Genomic DNA, 18,740 nt, shown 5'->3' with positions numbered 1-18,740 from the left:
GAGGGGGAGGGGATACGGGAAAAGCACCCCTCCCCAAAAGCAGCTGGAAGGAAAGTGGAAAATTGGAAACAGCCGCAGGGACTAAACCAAAAAGGGAGAAAGAAAGGAAAGGGTTTAAATTCCATTAAGACTGTAAACAAGGGGAGCGCAAAGGCTGCAACTCCTCAGCTCGATACCTGGTGGTGCTCTGGTGGGAAGGGAGAATCCCCAGGAGCAGAGTGCGGTCCAGGAGGTTCTCGGGCCACACGGGGGAGAAGCGGTTCCACTGCTGGAGGAGATTTGGTAGAGACTGTTGAAGCCACCTGGTCCCAGCAGACCCCAGAAAACGGCCACATTCTCTGATTCTGAAACAAGGTCATTAAGGGTGAAGGCTGGTGCCAGATGTGTGTTGTGATTCTCCATAATCCCTGAAAAGCCGCTGCTACACTATCTCTCGAACTTTTTCTGGGGCAGGCTGGCACTGGGCTGCAGTATCGGGGCACCAGCAGCAGCAGAGTCCAGCAAGCTTTCCTGGGGGCAGCCGACATTCGTCCATTGCCCGGTGAGACCCTCCCGCAGAGGGGCGGGACGGGTCAAAGCCGCAGTCCTTCGGAAGTAAGGGGCCGGGGAAAACAGCCGCAACTGAGACAAAACATGGGAGAGAGGTACTGCCTGGGGCTTAGTCACAGACAGTGAAAAGGCGGGGAGTGGACGAAAGCTGACGACATAGAACGGTGCACGATTGCTGATCTGGGAGAACAGACTGGGTAGCTGTGCGGCGCCATTTTTACCGTTCCTGTGCACGCGCCGACGCACCTACGAGCAATGCAACAATCCACCCCAGGAGGCTAGCAGCGCCATCTAGTGGAGAGCGGAGCCGTCACAATGAGCCCCGCCCAGCTGGGCCAACCTCGCTCTTCAAGAACACAAGTCTCACCGCCGGCTTAATTTATGCCCTATAGAGCACTACATAGACTAACTTCTAGGGAAAATAAAGTAATTCCAGTCCTATTTCAATCTGTTAGCAGGTCCATCTATTCAATTTTCTTTCTTTTTTTTTTTCACTTGTTTTTCTTGAATACAGAAAGAGAAAAAATTTATTTTTATTTTCAATTTTTATTAAAACTATTTTTCTTTAAATTTTTTTTACTATATTTTTTACTTTTGTGTAAATTTTTTCGAATTCTATTTTACTTCCATCATTTTATTTTAGTCTACTTCAGTGTATTCACTTTTGCAAATTTTCAAACGATTTCCTTTTTTTACTTTTTATTTTTTCTCTTTTTCATTACTTTTCTTTTTCTTGAATGCAGGAAGAGAAAAACTTCATTTTTACTTTCAATTTCTATCAAAAATACTTTTATTTAATGGTTTTTACTATACTTTTTGCTTTTATGAAAATTTTTTCAAATTCTATTTTACTTCCATCATTTTATTTTAGTCTACTACAGCGTATTCACTTTTTCAAATTTGCAAACGATTTACTTCTTTTTTTCCCTCTTTTTTTTCTTTTTCATTTCTTTTCTTTTTCTTGAATACAGAAAGAGAAATAAATCATTTTTATTTTAATTTTTATTAAAAACATTTTTCTTTAATTTTTTTCTACTATATTCCTTACTTTTGTGTAATTTTTTTCAAACTCTATTTTACTCCCATCATCTCATTTTAGTCTACTTCAGTGTATTCATTTTTTCAAATTCTCAAACAATTTCCTTCACCCCCCCTTTTTTTTCTCTAATCTGTCAAACCACTTTCAATACCCAAACCAAAACACACCTACGATGTAGCATCATTTATTCAATTCTTTTGTGTGTATATTTTTAATTTTAATAATTTTTAATTTTAATTTTTTTAATTTTAATTTTTCTACCTCATTAATTCCTATTCTCCCTTCAAAATGACAAAAATGAAGGAATTCACCCCAAAAGAAACAGCACGAAGAAACGACAGCCAGGGATTTAACCAACACAGATACAAGCAAGATGTCTGAACCAGAATTTAGAATCATGATAATACTAGCTAGAGTCAAAAATAGATTAAAATCCCTTTCTGCAGAGATAAAAGAAGTAGAAAATAGTCAGAATGAAATAAAAAATGCTATAACTGAACTGCAATTACAGATGGATGCCGCGGCGGCAAGAATGGATGAGGCAGAACAGAGAATCAGCGATATAAGGACAAACTTATAGAGAATAATGAAGCAGAAAAAAAGAGGGAGATTAAGGCAAAAGAGCACAATTTAAGAATTAGAGAAATCAGTGACTCATTAAAAAGGAACATCAGAATCTTAGGGGTCCCAGAAGAGGAACAGAGAGAAATAGGGGTAGAAGTGTTATGTGAGCAAATCATAGCGGAAAAATTCCTAACCTGGGGAAAGATACAGACATCAAAATCCAGGAAGCACAGAGGACCCCCATTAGGTTCAACAAAAACTGACCATCAACAAGGCATATCATAGTCAAATTCACAAAATACTCAGGCAAGGAGAGAATCATGAAAGCAGCAAGGGAAAAAATGTCCCTAAACTACAAGGGAAGACAGATCATGTTTGCAACAGACCTATCCACAGAAACTTGGCAGGCCAGAAAGGAGTGGCAGGATATATTCAATGTGCTGAATCAGAAAAATATACATATATATATATATATATATATATATATATATATATACACATAGATATATATGTATATAATATATACAAATTATTATACTTACCAAAAAATATACATATATATATATATATATATATATATATGTGTGTGTGTGTGTGTGTGTGTGTATCAAAAGCAACAAAGATTAGAAAGGACCAGAGAACACCACCGGAAATTCCAACTCTACAAGCATCATAATGGCAATAAATTCATGTCTTTCAGTGCTCACTGTAAACGTCAATGGACTCAATGCTCTGAGCAAAAGACATAGGGTAACAGAATGGATAAGAAAACAAAATCCATCTACATGCTGTTTACAAGAGACCCACTTTAGACCTAAAGACACCTTCAGATTGAAAATAAAGAGATGGAGAACCATCTATCATGCTAATGGTCAACAAAAGAAAGCCGGAGTAGCCATAGTTATATCAGACAATCTAGACCTTAAAATAAAGACTGTACCAAGAGATGCAGAAGGGCATTATATCATAATCAAGGGATCTATCCACCAAGAAGACCTAACAACTGTAAACATTTATGTGCCAAATGTAGAAGCACCCAAATATATAAATCAGTTAATGACAAACATAAAGAAACTTATAGATAGTAATACCATAATAGTAGGAGACTTCAACACACCACTCACAGCAATGGACAGGTCATCTAATCAAAAAACCAACAAGGAAACAATGGTTTTGAATGACACACTGGACCAGATGGACTTAACATATATTCAGAACATTTCATCCTAAATCAGCAGAATATATATTCTTCTCCAGTGCACATGGAACATTCTCCAGAATAGACCATATACTGGGACACAAATCAGCCCTAAGTAAGTACAAAAAGATCAAGATCATACCGTGCATATTTTCAGACCACAACACTATGAAACTCAAAATCAACCACAAAAAACATTAGAAAGGTAACAAATACTTGGAGACTGAAGAACATCATACTAAAGAATGAATGGGCTAACAAAGCAGCTAAAGAGGAAATTAAAAAGTATATGGAAGTCAATGAAAGTGATAACACCACAACCCAAAACCTCTGGGACGCAGCAAAGGCAGTCATAAGAGGAAAGTACATAGCAATCCAGGCCTTCCAAAAGAAGGAAGAAAGATCTCAGACACACAACCTAACCTTATGCCTTAAGGAGCTGGAAAAAGAACAGTAAATAAAACCCAAAACCAGAAGAAGACAGGAAATAATAAAAATTAGAACAGAAATTAATGCTATCAAAACCAAAAAAACAGTAGAACAGATCAATGAAACCAGTAGCTGGTTCTTTGAAAGAATTAACAAAATTGATAAACCACTAGCCAGTTTGATCAAGAAGAAAAAGGAAAGGACCCAATTAAATAAATGAAGAATGAAAGAGGACATATCACAACCGCAGATATAAAAACAATAATAAGAAAATACTATGAGCAATTATATGCCAATAAAATGGGCAATCTGGAAGAAATGAACAAATTCCTAGAAACATATACACTACCAAAACTGAAACAGGAAGAAATAGAAAATTTGAACAGACACATAATGAGTAAGGAAATAAAATTAGTAATAAAAAATCTCCCAAAAACCAAGAGTCCAGTCCAGGGCCAGATGGCTTTCCAGGGAAATTCTACCAAACATTTAAGGAAGAGTTAATACCTGTTCTCTTGAAGGTAGTCCAAAAAGTAGAAATGGAAGGAAAACTTCCAAACTCTTTCTATGAAGCCAGCATTACCTTGATTCCAAAACCAGACAGAAATCCCACTAAAAAGAAGAACTATAGACCAATTTCCCTGATGAACATGGATGCAAAAATCCTCAACAAGATATTAGCCAACCAGATCCAACAATACATTAAAAAAATATTCACCACAACCAAGTAGAATTTATATCTGGGATGCAGGTCTGGTTCAATATCCACAAAACAATTAACATGATTCCTCACATCAATAAAAGAAAGGACAAGAACCATACGATCCTCTAAATAGATGCAGAGAAAGCATTTGACAAAATACAGCATCTTTTCTTGACAAAAACCTTCAAGAAAGTAGGGATAGAAGGATCATACCTCGAGATCATAAAAGCCATATATGAATGACCCAACGCTAATATCATCCTCAATGGGGAAAAACAGAGTTTTCCCCCTAAGGTCAGGAACAAGACAGGGATGTCTACTCTCACCACTGTTATTCAACATAGTATTGGAAGTCTTAGCCTCTGCAATCAGACAAAACAAAGACATAAAAGGCATACAAATCGGCCAGGAGGAAGTCAAATTTTCACTCTTTGCAGATGACATGATACTCTATATGGAAAACCCAAAAGATTCCACCAAAAAACTGATAGAATTGATTCATGAATTCAGCAAAGTTGCATGATATAAAATCAATGCACATAAATCAGTTGCATTCCTATACACCAACAACGAAGCAACAGAAAGAGAAATCAAGGAATTGGTCCCATTTACAGTTGTGCAAAAAACCATAAAATACCTAGGAATAAATCTAACCAAAGAGGTGAAAAATGTATACACTGAAAACTATAGAAAGCATATGAAAGAAATTGAAGAAGACACAAAAAATGGGAAAAAGATTCCATGCTCTTGGATAGGAAGAAGAAATATTGTTAAAATGTCGATACTGCCCAACCCAAAGCCATGTAAATATTCAATGCAATCCCTATCAAAATAACACCAGCATTCTTCACAGAGCTAGAACAAATAATCCTAAAATTTGTATGGAACCAGAAAAGACCCTGAATAGCCAAAGAGATCTTGAAAAAGAAAACCAAAGCAGGAGTCATCACAATTGCAGACTTCAAGGTATACTACAAAGCTATAATCATCAAGACTGTGTGGTACTGGCACAAGAACAGACACTCAGATCAATGGAACAGAATAGAGAACCCAGAAATGGACCCACAAATGTATGGCCAACTAATCTTTGACAAAGCAAGAAAGACTATCCAATGGAATAAAGACAATCGCTTCAGCAAGTGGTTCTGGAAAAACTGGACTGGTGTATGCAGAAGAATGAACCTGGACCACTTTCTTACACCAGACACAAAAATGAACTCAAAATGGATGAAAGACCTGAATGTAAGACAGGAAGCCCTCAAATCCTTGAGGAGAAAGCAGGCAAAAACCTCTTTGATCTTGGCTGCAGCAACTTCTTACTCAATACGTCTCCAGAGGCAAGGGAAACAAAAGCAAAAATGAACTACTGGGACCTCATCAAAATACAAATGTTCTGCACAGCAAAGGAAACAATCAGCAAAACTAACAGGCAACCGACAGAATGGGAGAAGATATTTGCAAATGATATATCAGATGAAAGGTTAGTATTCAAAATCTATAAAGAACTTCTCAAACTCAACACCCAAAAAACAAGGAATCCAGTGAAGAAATGGGCAAAAGACACGAATAGACATTTCTCCAAAGAAGACACCCAGGTTACCAACTGACACATGAAAAAATGCTCAACATCTCTCATCATCAGCAAAATACAAATCAAAACCACAATGAGATACCATCTTACACCTGTCAGAATGGCTAATATTAACAACTCAGACAACAACAGATGTTGGTGAGGATGTGGAGAAAGAGGATCTCTTTTGCATTGTTGGTGGGAATGCAAGCTGATGCAGCCACTCTGGAAAACAGTATGGAGGTTCCTCAAAAAATTAAAAATAAAACTACCCTATGATCCAGCAATTGCACTACTAGGCATTTATCCACGGGATACAGGTGTGCTGTTTCGAAGGGACACATGCACCCCATGTTTATAGCAGCACTGTCAACAATAGCCAAATTATGGAAAGAACCTAAATGTCCATCAACTGATGAATAAAGAAATTGTGGTTTATATAGACAAGGGAATACTACTTGGCAATGAGAAAGAATGAAATATGGCCTTTTGTAGCAACGTGGATGGAACTAGAGAGTGTTATGCTAAGTGAAATAAGTCATACAGAGAAAGTACCATATGTTTTCACTCTTATGTGGATCCTGAGAAACTTAACAGAAGACCATGGGGGAGGGGAAGGAAAAAAAAGAGTTAGAGAGGGAGGGAGCCAAACCATAAGAGACTCTTAAAAACTGAGAATAAACTGAGGGTTGATGGGGGGTGGGAGGTAGGGGAAAGTGGGTGATGAGCATTGAGGAGGGCACCTGTTGGGATGAGCACTGGGTGTTGTATGGAAACCAATTTGACATTAAATTTCATATTAAAAAAAAACAATAACCAAAGTATGGAAAGAGCCCAAATGTCCATTGATGGATGAATGGATAAAGAAGATGTGATATGTATATATATATATATATATATATATATATATATATATATATATTTATATATATATATATATATTTTCCAATGGAGTATTACTCGGCAATCAAAAAGAATGAAATCTTGCCATTTGCAACTACTTGCATGGAACTGGAGGGTATTACACTAAGTGAAATTAGTCAGTCTGAGAAAGACAAAAATCATATGACTTAACTCATATGAGAACTTTAAGAGACAAAACAGATGAACATAAGGGAAGGGAAATAAAAATAATATAAAAACAGGGGGGGAGACAAAACAGAAGAGACTCATAAATATGGAGAACAAACTGAGGGTGGCTGGAGGGGTTGTGGGAAGGGGGATAGGCTAAATGGGTAAGGGACATTAAGGAATCTACTCCTGAAATCATTGTTGCACTATATGCTAACTAATTTGGATGTAAATTAAAAAAAAAATAAAAGATTAAATTAAAAAAAGAAAAGAAAAGAACAAGGGAGATTAGATGGTGGGCAGGAAAAAGGTCTACTAGATATCCATCACGCCTCCTCTCAACATTCTAAGGTAAGAGAGATCTATTTCTTAAGACTTTAACCTATTTAAAATTTTCCCTTCTTAACTTCTATCTTTCTTCATTTATACTTTATCAGCTATGTAGCTAAGGATTGTTGTAGAAAAGGCATACCCTAAGTAGTATTTATTAATTAGCATAATTAAGTATAAAAAACATCAAACTATTTGGGATAACTCTGTTCTTATGTTCTCTTTTGGAGATTAATAACTAGTGAAACTAGTAAGGAGTAAGTACCTGTGTTACCTGAAATGATTTGATTGTTTTGTACTTCTGTCAGGCCAAATTCACCTCTATTATTTCAAAGGTAAAGAAATATTGTTATTTGCCTTATTATGGATCAAGTCCTGTACATGTTACTTTTATAGATGGCGCCTTTCATCATTAGAAATACTTCTTTGGAGACAAAGAAACTGAGGCTCAGTTTGGTAAAATATTTTCACTCATTTATATAAAGAGTCTTTTCTCAATGTTAGACCTGTGCCTGGTGTTGGAGATGCAGTGATCCCAAAGACAGAGAGGTAAACAGAGTTAATTAATGCATCCACTGAAGAAATAATTAATTCTTAAAGGAGCCTCCATGCTAATATTGGACTAGCTCAAGGGGAAAATAAAAAGGCTCTGCCTTTATGAAGTGTGCGGCCAAGCAAGAAACACTTTAACACAGTATGCAAAGTGCTATTCCAGAGGTGGGCACAGTTTATATCAGCAGCTCACATATGGAAGCAGAGATGAGAATGGGTAAGGAATGACATTTTAGTGACATCTTAAATGATGAGTAAATGTGTCTCAAGTGATCAAAAGATTCGGAAGTCATTACAATAGCTTACTAATATTTGGTTGACTCTAGTCCATCGGGTTTATATGGGATGGTATTTCCCTTCTCAGTTGACCTCAGGCCCTGTGGAATGTGAGAGGAAGGGACACTTCTAGGTGAAAGTTGTCAGAGTCAACATGCTGGGACAATATCAAATGCTCCCATGCAATAGGATTGTGGCTTCTCATGGGAATGCAGGACTTCTCAACTACTGTTCATCAGAATAATAATTGCCTGGCATGTTAGTAATTAGTATTTTTGGCAAATGGTTCTGGGACCAAATAAATACCAAAATCATTGTGTTAAAGAGGTTAAATGTGTAACTTTACCACAGTGTTTCCTGGTACTCACAGTATGCTGGTAAGTCTTGTGAAGTTACAAAAGGAAGCACAAATACGTAGCATTCCTGATATTTGTTTTACCCATGTCACTAAATCCAATATTTTCCAGTCCTCACATTATTTGACTGTCCAAGGACATTTGATACTATTGCCCTCATTTACTAAGGTGTCTTGGTTTATTCATTCATCCAAATGTGTATTAACGATTCCAATAACTATTAGTTGACCATGTAGAATGTGCTCGGCTTTGTGCTCATGGCTGAAGATAAAGCATGAGCAAAAATAAGCTCATTCTTTCATGGAGCTTGCATCTACTGGTGAAGGTGGAGTTTACATCAACAAAAGGATGCTTAATGAAGTTCAGGATAAGTAATCTTAATAGGAATGATCTTATAACCAAGGAGACTGATCTATCTAGAAGGGTGATGAGAAGGAGTTACTGAGGCTAAGAACATGGTGGGTGACAGGACAGAGGAAGAAGCATTTCAAAGGATCTGAAATGAAAGGGAAAAGATTAGAGCAAGATTGAGAAAATGATAGTATGTGTGGTGGAGCTCAAGCACAGAAGAAATAATTACTTGGCTGTAACCACAGGTCACAAAGACCTGATGTAGGTGTGTTAAGATTTGGGACTAAGCAGACTGGTAACCCATTGAAGGAGTTTGGGGTTGTGGAGAAGAGGTGCTCTTTCTGGCCTTTATCACTGTTGCTCACCATACAGGTATATGCGAATAGGGGCTCTACCAATAAAGGCTCACCATTTTGCTCCTGGAATCCACTCTAATGACTTAATATTCTACAGATTTTTACTGACAGAATTACATTAATACTTTCTACCTTAAGTCCTCTCCCATAGATTGTCCACAATTTGAAAAGCAATGTCCTGATTCACAGTGTTTCGAATTCCACAATTTAAAAACCAACATCCTTAGTGTTTTTCAAGCTTTAATGTGAATATGAATCATCTGAGAATCTTCTTAAACTGCAGTAAGTCCAGGGTGGGGCATAAGGTTCTTTGATCTAACGACTCTTGGGTGAGGCTGATGTTGTAGTCCCTGGAATACACTTGAGTAGCAACGTCCTGTGCATTGATTCCACACCTGGATGTACAGAGCAGAGTGAATTCAGTGTATTTCCTTCTCTTTCAGTGGTTCTCTTTATTGACTGCCCATAAAAATCATCTGGGAACTTTAAAAAAATGCACTGTTTAGACCCCATCGCTGGAAATTGGGAGTCAATTGATCTAGAATAGGGTGTGAGCATTGAAAGACTGCAACAGTTCCCCTTGTAAGACTAATAATAAAGAGCCATGGTTGAGACTTAGTGTTTTATATGAAAGTCCACCTCTGGATTGCTTGGAGTTAAATCCAGCCACCTTGCCCTCTCCCCTCGCTGCCAGTCTCTCGCCAGCCCCTACTTACTTTGCTCATTAGCCTAGCTCCTGCACAGATGGTGCTTGTGGGCATGCTGATGAGTTCCATCACCATCAGGCTGCTCATTGCCTGAGGGTGCAGCAAATAAATCGTGTGTGCAGGTGTAACAGGGAAAGGAGGAATGTCTTCTCTTGTGATATATTCTATCAAAATCAAAATCACCTCGGCTGACTTGCAAGGAAGTATACTTTATCATATTAATATGAAAGACAGCAAATGACATCTACATATATTTACTTTTCTTTCTTCTTCTTCCTTTTTTTTTTTTAAAAAAGCTTTCCAGATGTTCAGAAGCTCAGCATTTAATATCCCACCTTTGACCTTTGAGTCTTCTGCCATCTGCCACAGAGGGTGTTTCAGCAAACTAATGGGAAGAGGCATCTGATAACAGATTAACTCAGTTGCGGCCCATTTTCATGACCCCATGTCAAGGTAAAAATTTCGGTACTACTAATTAATGAAATAAATGTTCTCATATATCCCCCCCCCAAATTCCCAGATAGCGGAATAAGCCTCTTGCCACTGTGTGATATAGGATTACATCTCATCTCAGCATAGTCACTTAGGTTTTTGTGAAATGACACTTTTTCCCTCTTTCGCTGGTGCCAAGGATGGCTTACTCCTCATTTGGAAGCATGACTACATTCGGCCTTTAAAGAACTAAGAAATTTCCAGAAAATGCAACGTCGGTAAGACTAATAAAATATTAATAATGAATATTGAATATTAATATATTAACATTCATGTGTAAGTGAGCTTAATCAATCAATAGAAAAGTAATGAAAAAAATTCCCATTTTAGGGAAAAGAAAACAAAACCCTAGAAACTAGAAGAGTGTTGTGTCTTCCTATGATCCTTGCACTTGAACCTGTTTGCTTGGAGCAGCTAATGTATTTTAAAAAGTCTCATTGACAGCTCATCATTAAAATTGTCTCATGTTATAACTTCTATTTATTTTTTTAAATGTTGATTCATTTTGAAATATGGGGAGAGAGAGAGAGAGAGAAAGAAGAGGGAGAGAGAGAGAGACAGAGACAGAGACAGAGACAGAGAGAGACAGAGAGAGGATCCCAAGTAGGTTCTGGCTGTCAGGGTCAGAGCACAAGGCATGGCTCAGTCTCATGAACCATGAAATCATGACCTGAGCCAAAATCAAGAGCTGGACACTTAACAGACTGAGCCACATACCCCATCACTTCTATTTTTTAATCTTTTGGATGAAGTGCCCCTCCTTTTAGGCTGGGAAGTTTTTAAATTCTTCCTTCTTCCTTTCTTTTCCCTTCTGATTATTCATTCTGAGCAAACAGATCTCACCAGGCTTATTATTTGCTCTTCAATCAGCACATGGATTCTTTTCACTTTCACTTGGATGCTAATACAATTCACATCTCCCACATTCAACCTGAGGACAAGTACAATTGCAAATTTTGTTTCTGGATGTAAGAGGAATTTAACCAGTGCAAGGACAGTCAGTGATGGTGTGTACTAATGAATCTCTTGCCAATTGGATGCAAAAAGAATAATTTATGAAATCATAAGTGATTCTTTTGTGATTTGGAAAGTAGTTTCCTGGCAATTGAGTGGGGGTGAAAGTAAAATTTTCAGGTGGGCCTAGGAATAGGATCTCTCAGTTCAGGACTATCACAGAGATGTAAATGCCTTTTTCGTGAGTCTCAAGCCTTATTCTGTTTCAAAGCTTTGACTCTGAGCTACAGACTGGTGGTTCCCCAGTAGGAATGCCTCCTAGACATGAGTGTTGGCTAATATTCTTAGTTTCCAGCTCAATAGCTATTTTGAGTATTTTTAGTGTGACTTGTGCAACTAACTAGTAAATTAGGTGTTGAATGAAGCATTGTTGAGAGCTTATCAATTAATGGTTATCAACATAGTGCATGCCACTAATCATTCATCTAATACTCATAACGACAGGAGGACACTAATGAAATTCTTCTATAGATTTTCAAAATAACTATTTACCTCTCTGCAAAAAGTCTGAAGGAATGTCCTTAGGAAGGACAATTCTCCCTTCTTGTAAACTCTCCCTAAAGACATTATCCTCCTGAAATGGTTTCTAATCCTCTGAATCTCTTTGTAGTGTCCTTTCGTCAGCTTGGAGTTTGCTTATTTGTACTAACATATCTTTATACATATAGTTTGAATTAGAGTAAGACTTTGAATCTGGATTTGAAGCTTATTGAATGTGTGTAACTTTGGGCAAGTTTTTTCTTTAATTGTACTTCAGTAAAATGGAAATAAGAAAATATTTTAACTCATAATGCCATAATATTGTTTTAATTATTAAATGGTATGAAGTATAGTAGATACATTGCCTTGTACACTTAATAATCATCAGCTGTGATTATCATTATCATTACCATACTGTGTGTGGCTGTTTTAATGTTTTAACAAGCCAGTATTATTTTGAGACATAGAAATGTAGCAACTTAGGGGCACCTGGGTGGCTCAGTCAGTTAAGTGTCTGACTCTTGATTTCAGCTCAGTTTGATCTCATGGTTCATGAGATCAAGCCCCGTGTCGGTATCCATGCTGAAAGCCTGGAGCCAGCTTGGGATTCTCTCTCTCCCTCTCTCTCTGTCTGTCTCCCCCCCTCCCAAAATAGATAAAGAAACTTAAAAAAAAAAAAAAGACTGTAGCAATTTAAAATATTAAGCAAGTAGATTTATTTATATGAAGGGAGATTTCTTCACATGTACAGGTACTAAATGTTTAAACTGTGTTTATCAAAAATGAAAGAAACTGATATATCAATTGATCAATGAATGAATACATAAACGTAACGAGAAAAATGTTAACGTGCTTATCATTACATGCCAAACTTATATCGATTTTCTTGTTCTGAATATCAGGAACTTCCAATCTTTTCTCAGCTAGCTAAGTTCTTTAGGATTCAGATAAACATGATATATGTTAGGAAAGAAAAATATCATTGTTAGAAAACTCTTTGTATTAAAAAAAAAGAGGTATCTCAGTTTTATAGCATTCATGTCAGGATTAGAATACTTGCACCAGAAGCAGGCACACATTTTTCAAATGCCCTGCTTCTTAGATGAAAAGTCTGCAAAGTAATGGCCTCTTTTACCCCCATTCTTCATTCTCCTGATAGGTAAGTTCCTGTAACCTGCTGACACTTGCCTGATTCCCTTCAGTAGTATTTCAAATTTACCAGCTATCATTAATCAATAGGTACCCCCAGTTAAGTGTTCCAAATCATAATGATGGAGAATTCATATTCTTTTAGGACATACCAGATTGGGGATTCATAATACCAGAATGTGCCTGACCCAGGCCCTACACAGGTCACAAAATCTGAGCTTCTTCTATGTTCTGAGTGTCCTACAGAGGGCAATTCTTATGCTCTTAGAGTCCTTGTAATTACTGAGTTGATTCACACCTTTCATTCTCTTCAATTCTAGTTCTCTTCTTTGAGAGATGTCATTGTCATGAACAAGACAGCCCATGGCAAAGGCACAATTGCCTCTACCAAAGCTGCCAATACCTAACACCACAAGTTTTGCATCCCTGTGAATGCAACACTGCTGGTTGTACCTTGCATCTCCAAGGTATGGCTAAGAATGTTGAAACAACATTCTCTATTATAAACCTCTGTAAACAGATTGGCTCAGAGGTTAATCTGAATGCTGGTTATTCCACAGTTCTAAGAACCCCTGTCTAATTGTGACCCATAATTTTTAGAACTTTTCTATTTCTTGACTTTCTCTCACTTAAGAGTGAATTACTTGTGGGCAGCTTCTTAATCGCTCTTATAATAGTTTCCTAACTTTCACCTTCACTACCACCAATCCCGGCCAACTGGCATACCAGACATTTCTGATTATCAGGGAACATCTAACTGACATTCATTATAGATGTTCCTAAAATTAAGCCACAGTCACATAAATTGGAAGTATCCAAAAGCCCAGCTATCAGTACAATCTTAAACTCCATCAGTGTAATTTGAGTTATAAAATGCACAGACATGAGTGGTGTGGTTATTTATTCATTCTGGTGTGGTGTACCAGAAAGAACATTGAAGTGAAAATCAAGAAATGGATTAGGGCTTGTTGGTCCCTAAATGAGCTTTATAAGCTATAAGCTTGGGCAAGTCTCAAAATTCCTAGCTCATATGAAAAATTAGGGGGTTGAACTCAAAATCTCTAAGGTTTCTTCCAAGGTTCCTTTCAGACCCAAATGAAAACACTTTAGTGGAACCTGTTTTGAGAATCAACAGAGAGAAGGTGCTTGACAATAGAACTTGGGCTCTGTCATTTAATACTGGAGCACCAGTTTGCACAATCTGCGTTAGCATACCCAGAAGAGGAAGCCCATCAGGCAGATGTTGTACGGCACACTTTCAGATTTTTGTTTCAAAGCTTGTAGGAGGAAACAGGCTTTAACATTGCTTTCAAGTTATATTTATATCTATTCAGGAGAAAATAGGTCTTCAAAAGAATACTCAAGTCTGAACTGTCACAATGCAATTTAGGAAAGATTGCAAGTAAAATAGTTCAAGAATACAATATAAAGTAGAGAGTCAAATTCAGAGAAGAAAAGAGACATTTACAAGTTTAGCAAGAACACTCGGCCACTATTTATTCAAGGAATATAAATCTTTTGAGAAAACTCCCACTGAGATTCAAATTATATAAGGAGAAAGAAGGAGAATATATGAGTTATTTAAGGCAGTGTTACAAAGGTAAAAGCAAATGGCAGTACAAAATGGCGGTGTTGGTAATGGTATTATGTAGGTTATGTAATTTTTTTTCTAGCCTCTACTACTAGATTTGAAAGTAAAAGTGTAATTACAATTCGAGTTGAAGAATGAGAAAATTTCCTACCTGGAAAAAAGATTAATCTCTCTTTAATTGACTCTTTGATCAGAATAAAGATTTATAAGGAGAAAATGCAATATGCCTCTGATAAGGAATTAGGAATGATGAATGGGGGAGTCATTAGCATTATGGGGATTCCAGGAAAGCATATGCTTCATGATGAAGTAAACTTTATTGGAGCAAGATAATTAAGAAGTGAACTTGTTGGCTAGATTTGAATTTATTTGCAAAGTACTTCTTAAACTTTACAGTAACAAAATCCCAGTTCTCACGTTGTTACAACAACAATTTAGAACAAGTTCATCTTGTCTTTATTAGGTACTTGACAAAAGCTCAGGGTAGCCTGTAACGCTCCGTAAAAGCAGGGAGAATTTTGTTTATATTTTCCATAAAGGTCTCAGCCCACTATGAATGCTAAGTGGATGCTAAATCCTAGTCATGAAAATGCCTCTCTAATGAGTACTAAAGAATTCCCAGAGTAAGATAATGTCTTTGTAACCAGTGTCAAAAATCAACCTTTCTTGCTTTTGCAACAGAATTGTTCTCAGAAGCTCTCTGCCCATCATCTTTTATCATCCACAGACCAGGTATTCAGTAAATGTGGATTAAATTAATTAGAGACTTTTGTTGAAATTAGATGGTCCAGCAAAGAGAAGTCTTAGTAGAACTCAGATTTCCAGCTCTATATTAGCATAATGAAAAGTTGTGTGTGTGTGTGTGTGTGTGTGTGTGTGTGTGTGTGTGTTTAATGTTATGGCAAAATAATAGTAAAACTTCAGCTTCAGATTCATGGACAATCATTACAATCATTCCCCTGCACACAGTCTCAACTCGCACCCCCCCCCTTTTTGTTTCTTTATTCTACTCAATTTACAATGCTAGCCCTGGTTAAATTTTACCTTGCATCTTCGCCAACACAGCTAAATATGATTGGAGACTAGAAGCTATGCTGGCTGGTCTCATTTTAAATTCATGATCACTAACATCAAGTGGGCCCTAATACTGTCCAGTGATCAGAGCACATTTTCCTGGTCTAATGGTTTCCCCTCTCTCCTAGAAAACTATACCATACTTTGTTTTCTCTCTTCAAGCATCCCACATAATGGCTCCCAATCTTATTTTCTGCTGATGACCTTGTATGCTGTTTCACTTAGAAAATTAACAACAGTCTCACCATTACATGTCCTCACAAAGTGGCATCAGTTCAACATATTCTACCATCTCTCCTAACACCGGTGGTAAAATTTCCCCTCAAGGACATTGCTCTGGCATTTCTCTCTCAATCCTGCAACATTTTTTTTCTCTCTCTATTGCATCATTCTTATCAGCATACAGAGATATTGTTACTTGTCCCATCTTAGAAAACAAAAACAAAACAATACAAAAGTCTCTCTACTTCTCTTCATCCTGCTCATCCAGCTGTACTCCCTCTTTCTCTTTGCCTTATGACAGCAAACCTCCTTGAAAGAACTGTCTATGCTTACGTCTCTAACTCCTCTTCTCCATTTTCCTTTGAACCAAGTCCAAAGAGGTTTTTGCCTCTACCACTCCTTGGAGCTACTTTGTAGAGGTCACTATGACTTTTGTGTTGTGAAGTCCACTGATCAATTTAATCCTCCTCTGACTTGACCTGCCAGCATCACTTGACTGTCACCCCATCCTTCATCTTTATTTACTTTCTTCCTTTGCCCTGACTCTCATCACGTCACTTCTACTCATGGGCCTTTCTTCCTCAATCTTCTTTCCTGGTTTATTCTCTTCCTTCCAGTCGCTTAAAGTAGGAGTGTCCCAGGGCATAATCTCTAGGACTCTTTCTTGGTAGTCACTGATGACTATCAAATATCAGTCTCTGTCATCCTTAAAAAGGGGACATACTAATCTTCTCTATTTCGTTCCAGTTTTAGTGTATGTACTGCCGAAGTGAGTGCTCAAATGTCTGTCTCTGGAATGACAATCTTACCTAACTCCAGACTCATACACAGAACTGCCCACTGGATATGTCTATATATGTGTCTAATTGGCATTTCAAACTTAACATCCCACAAACTGAAGTCTTAATTTCTGTCACTTCTGCTCACTGCCAAATCTGCTTGTTTAGTTTCCTGAACAAAAATTTTGGAATCATTCTTGACTGCTCTATTTATCTTGCACTGCACAGTTAATCCATTAACAAAATGTGTTATCGCTACCTTAGTAACATATCCAGAATATGACTCCTTCTTTTCACTTTCATGTTTAACTTCCTTGGTCCACGTGCTTTACACTTATGTCAGGATTATTTATCCAGCCTCCTAACTAATTCATCTAGTTTTACTTTTATCTGCCCTATATTCTTAATACAGCAAGAAGAGTGACCCTCTTAAAATTTAAGTCAGATCATGACTCCAATAATAAACCTGTAATAAATACTGTTGTGGCTATCTATTACTGCATAACAAATTAAAGTATCATGGTTTTTAACAATTTTTTTTATTATCTCTCCTGAATCTCTGTGTTGACTGGTCTTAGCTGAGTGGCTCTGATTGGGTTTTTTATGCAAGTGCTGAATGCTAACAGATAGTGACTGGGGATGAAGTCATCTGAAAGCTTGATGGGCTGGATGTTCAAGGTAACTCATTCACCTGGCTGGCAGTAGATGCTGGCAGTTGACTGGGAGCTCAGCTAGCTGTCAATCAGATTGCCTGTCATGGTTTCTCCACATGGGTTGGGCTTCTCAGAGTATGATGCCCTCCAAGAATTAGTATTCCAAATAACAGGAAGCAGAGGCTGCCAGTCTGTAAAGACCTGAGCCCAGAAACTGGTATAGAGCCACTTTTGTTGTGTTCTGTTAGTCAAAGCAGTTATAAATCCCACCCAGTTTCAAAGGAAGGGACCTACTCTCTACCTCCGTGGAAGGCACATCAAAGATTTGGAGATGATTCTTAATCTGTTGCAGTGCCCATTTCATTTACTGTAAAAGGAAATATTCTTATGGTGGTCTTCAAATAGCTACTTAATGAAAACTCTGGTTACTTCTCTCATCTCATGATCTCCTCTTCTGCTAACTTCCCATTTTTCCACTAGGCTTCAGCTACGCTCACCTCCTGGCTATTCCTCAAAGTTTTAATGTTTGCAATTTTCTTTTTTCATATCCCTCGGGTATTTATATAGCCACATGGCTGATCCTTCTTTTAATCTCTGTTCATGTGTAACCTTCTCAGTGAGGTCTTCCCTGACAACGCTCTTTATATATACATTTATTTGTTGTCTGTCTGTCATCACTAGAAAGTAAGATCCAAAGGATAAGGATTTTTTCTGTTTTATTTACTGCTGCATCTGTTGTGTCTAGAATAGTTCTTGGAACATTGAGGAAGCTCAATGATTATTTTGAATGAGGGAACATATGCCATATTAATTTAATTCCTCCTAGTAGTTTTATTGCATTCAATCACAGTAATTTAGGATTTTGCCTACTTGAGTCACTTTGACTTCATTAAAGAACTGTTCATGGAAGGGATGCTCATCCCCCAACTGCTTGATCACACTCAGCGAACAACTCTTGTTATTTGGCATTTATAAGACTGACTTGTTCTGGGGTTTCTATTTACTCAGTTAAACATCCGACTTCGGCTCAGGTCATGATCTCACAGATCGTGAGTTCGAGCCCTGTATTGGACTCTGTGCTGACAGCTCAGAGCCTGGAGCCTGCTTTGGATTCTGTCTCCATCTCTCTCTGTTCCTCCCCCATTCTCTCAAATATAAACATTTAAAAAAACTTAAAAAAGAAGATTGGCTTATTCTGAACTATTGACAATGATAAAATAAAATCTCATTAAAGA

The 18,740-nt window shown here is 37.4% G+C and overlaps 1 non-coding gene across 1 annotated transcript; it reads right to left on the bottom strand.

Annotated features, from left to right (window-relative positions):
• Positions 1 to 16,741: 16,741 nt before the first annotated feature.
• Positions 16,742 to 16,850, bottom strand: LOC122238246. Its single transcript, XR_006217197.1, has one exon. It is a non-coding gene; the product is annotated as a U6 spliceosomal RNA (small nuclear RNA).
• Positions 16,851 to 18,740: the final 1,890 nt, after the last annotated feature.

Source organism: Panthera tigris, chromosome B1 (genome assembly GCF_018350195.1).
Source record: "Panthera tigris isolate Pti1 chromosome B1, P.tigris_Pti1_mat1.1, whole genome shotgun sequence".
Classification (NCBI taxonomy): Eukaryota; Metazoa; Chordata; class Mammalia; order Carnivora; family Felidae; genus Panthera; species Panthera tigris.
The sequence above is the reverse complement of the archived record's forward strand: the minus strand, read 5'-3'. Positions and strand labels throughout refer to the sequence as shown.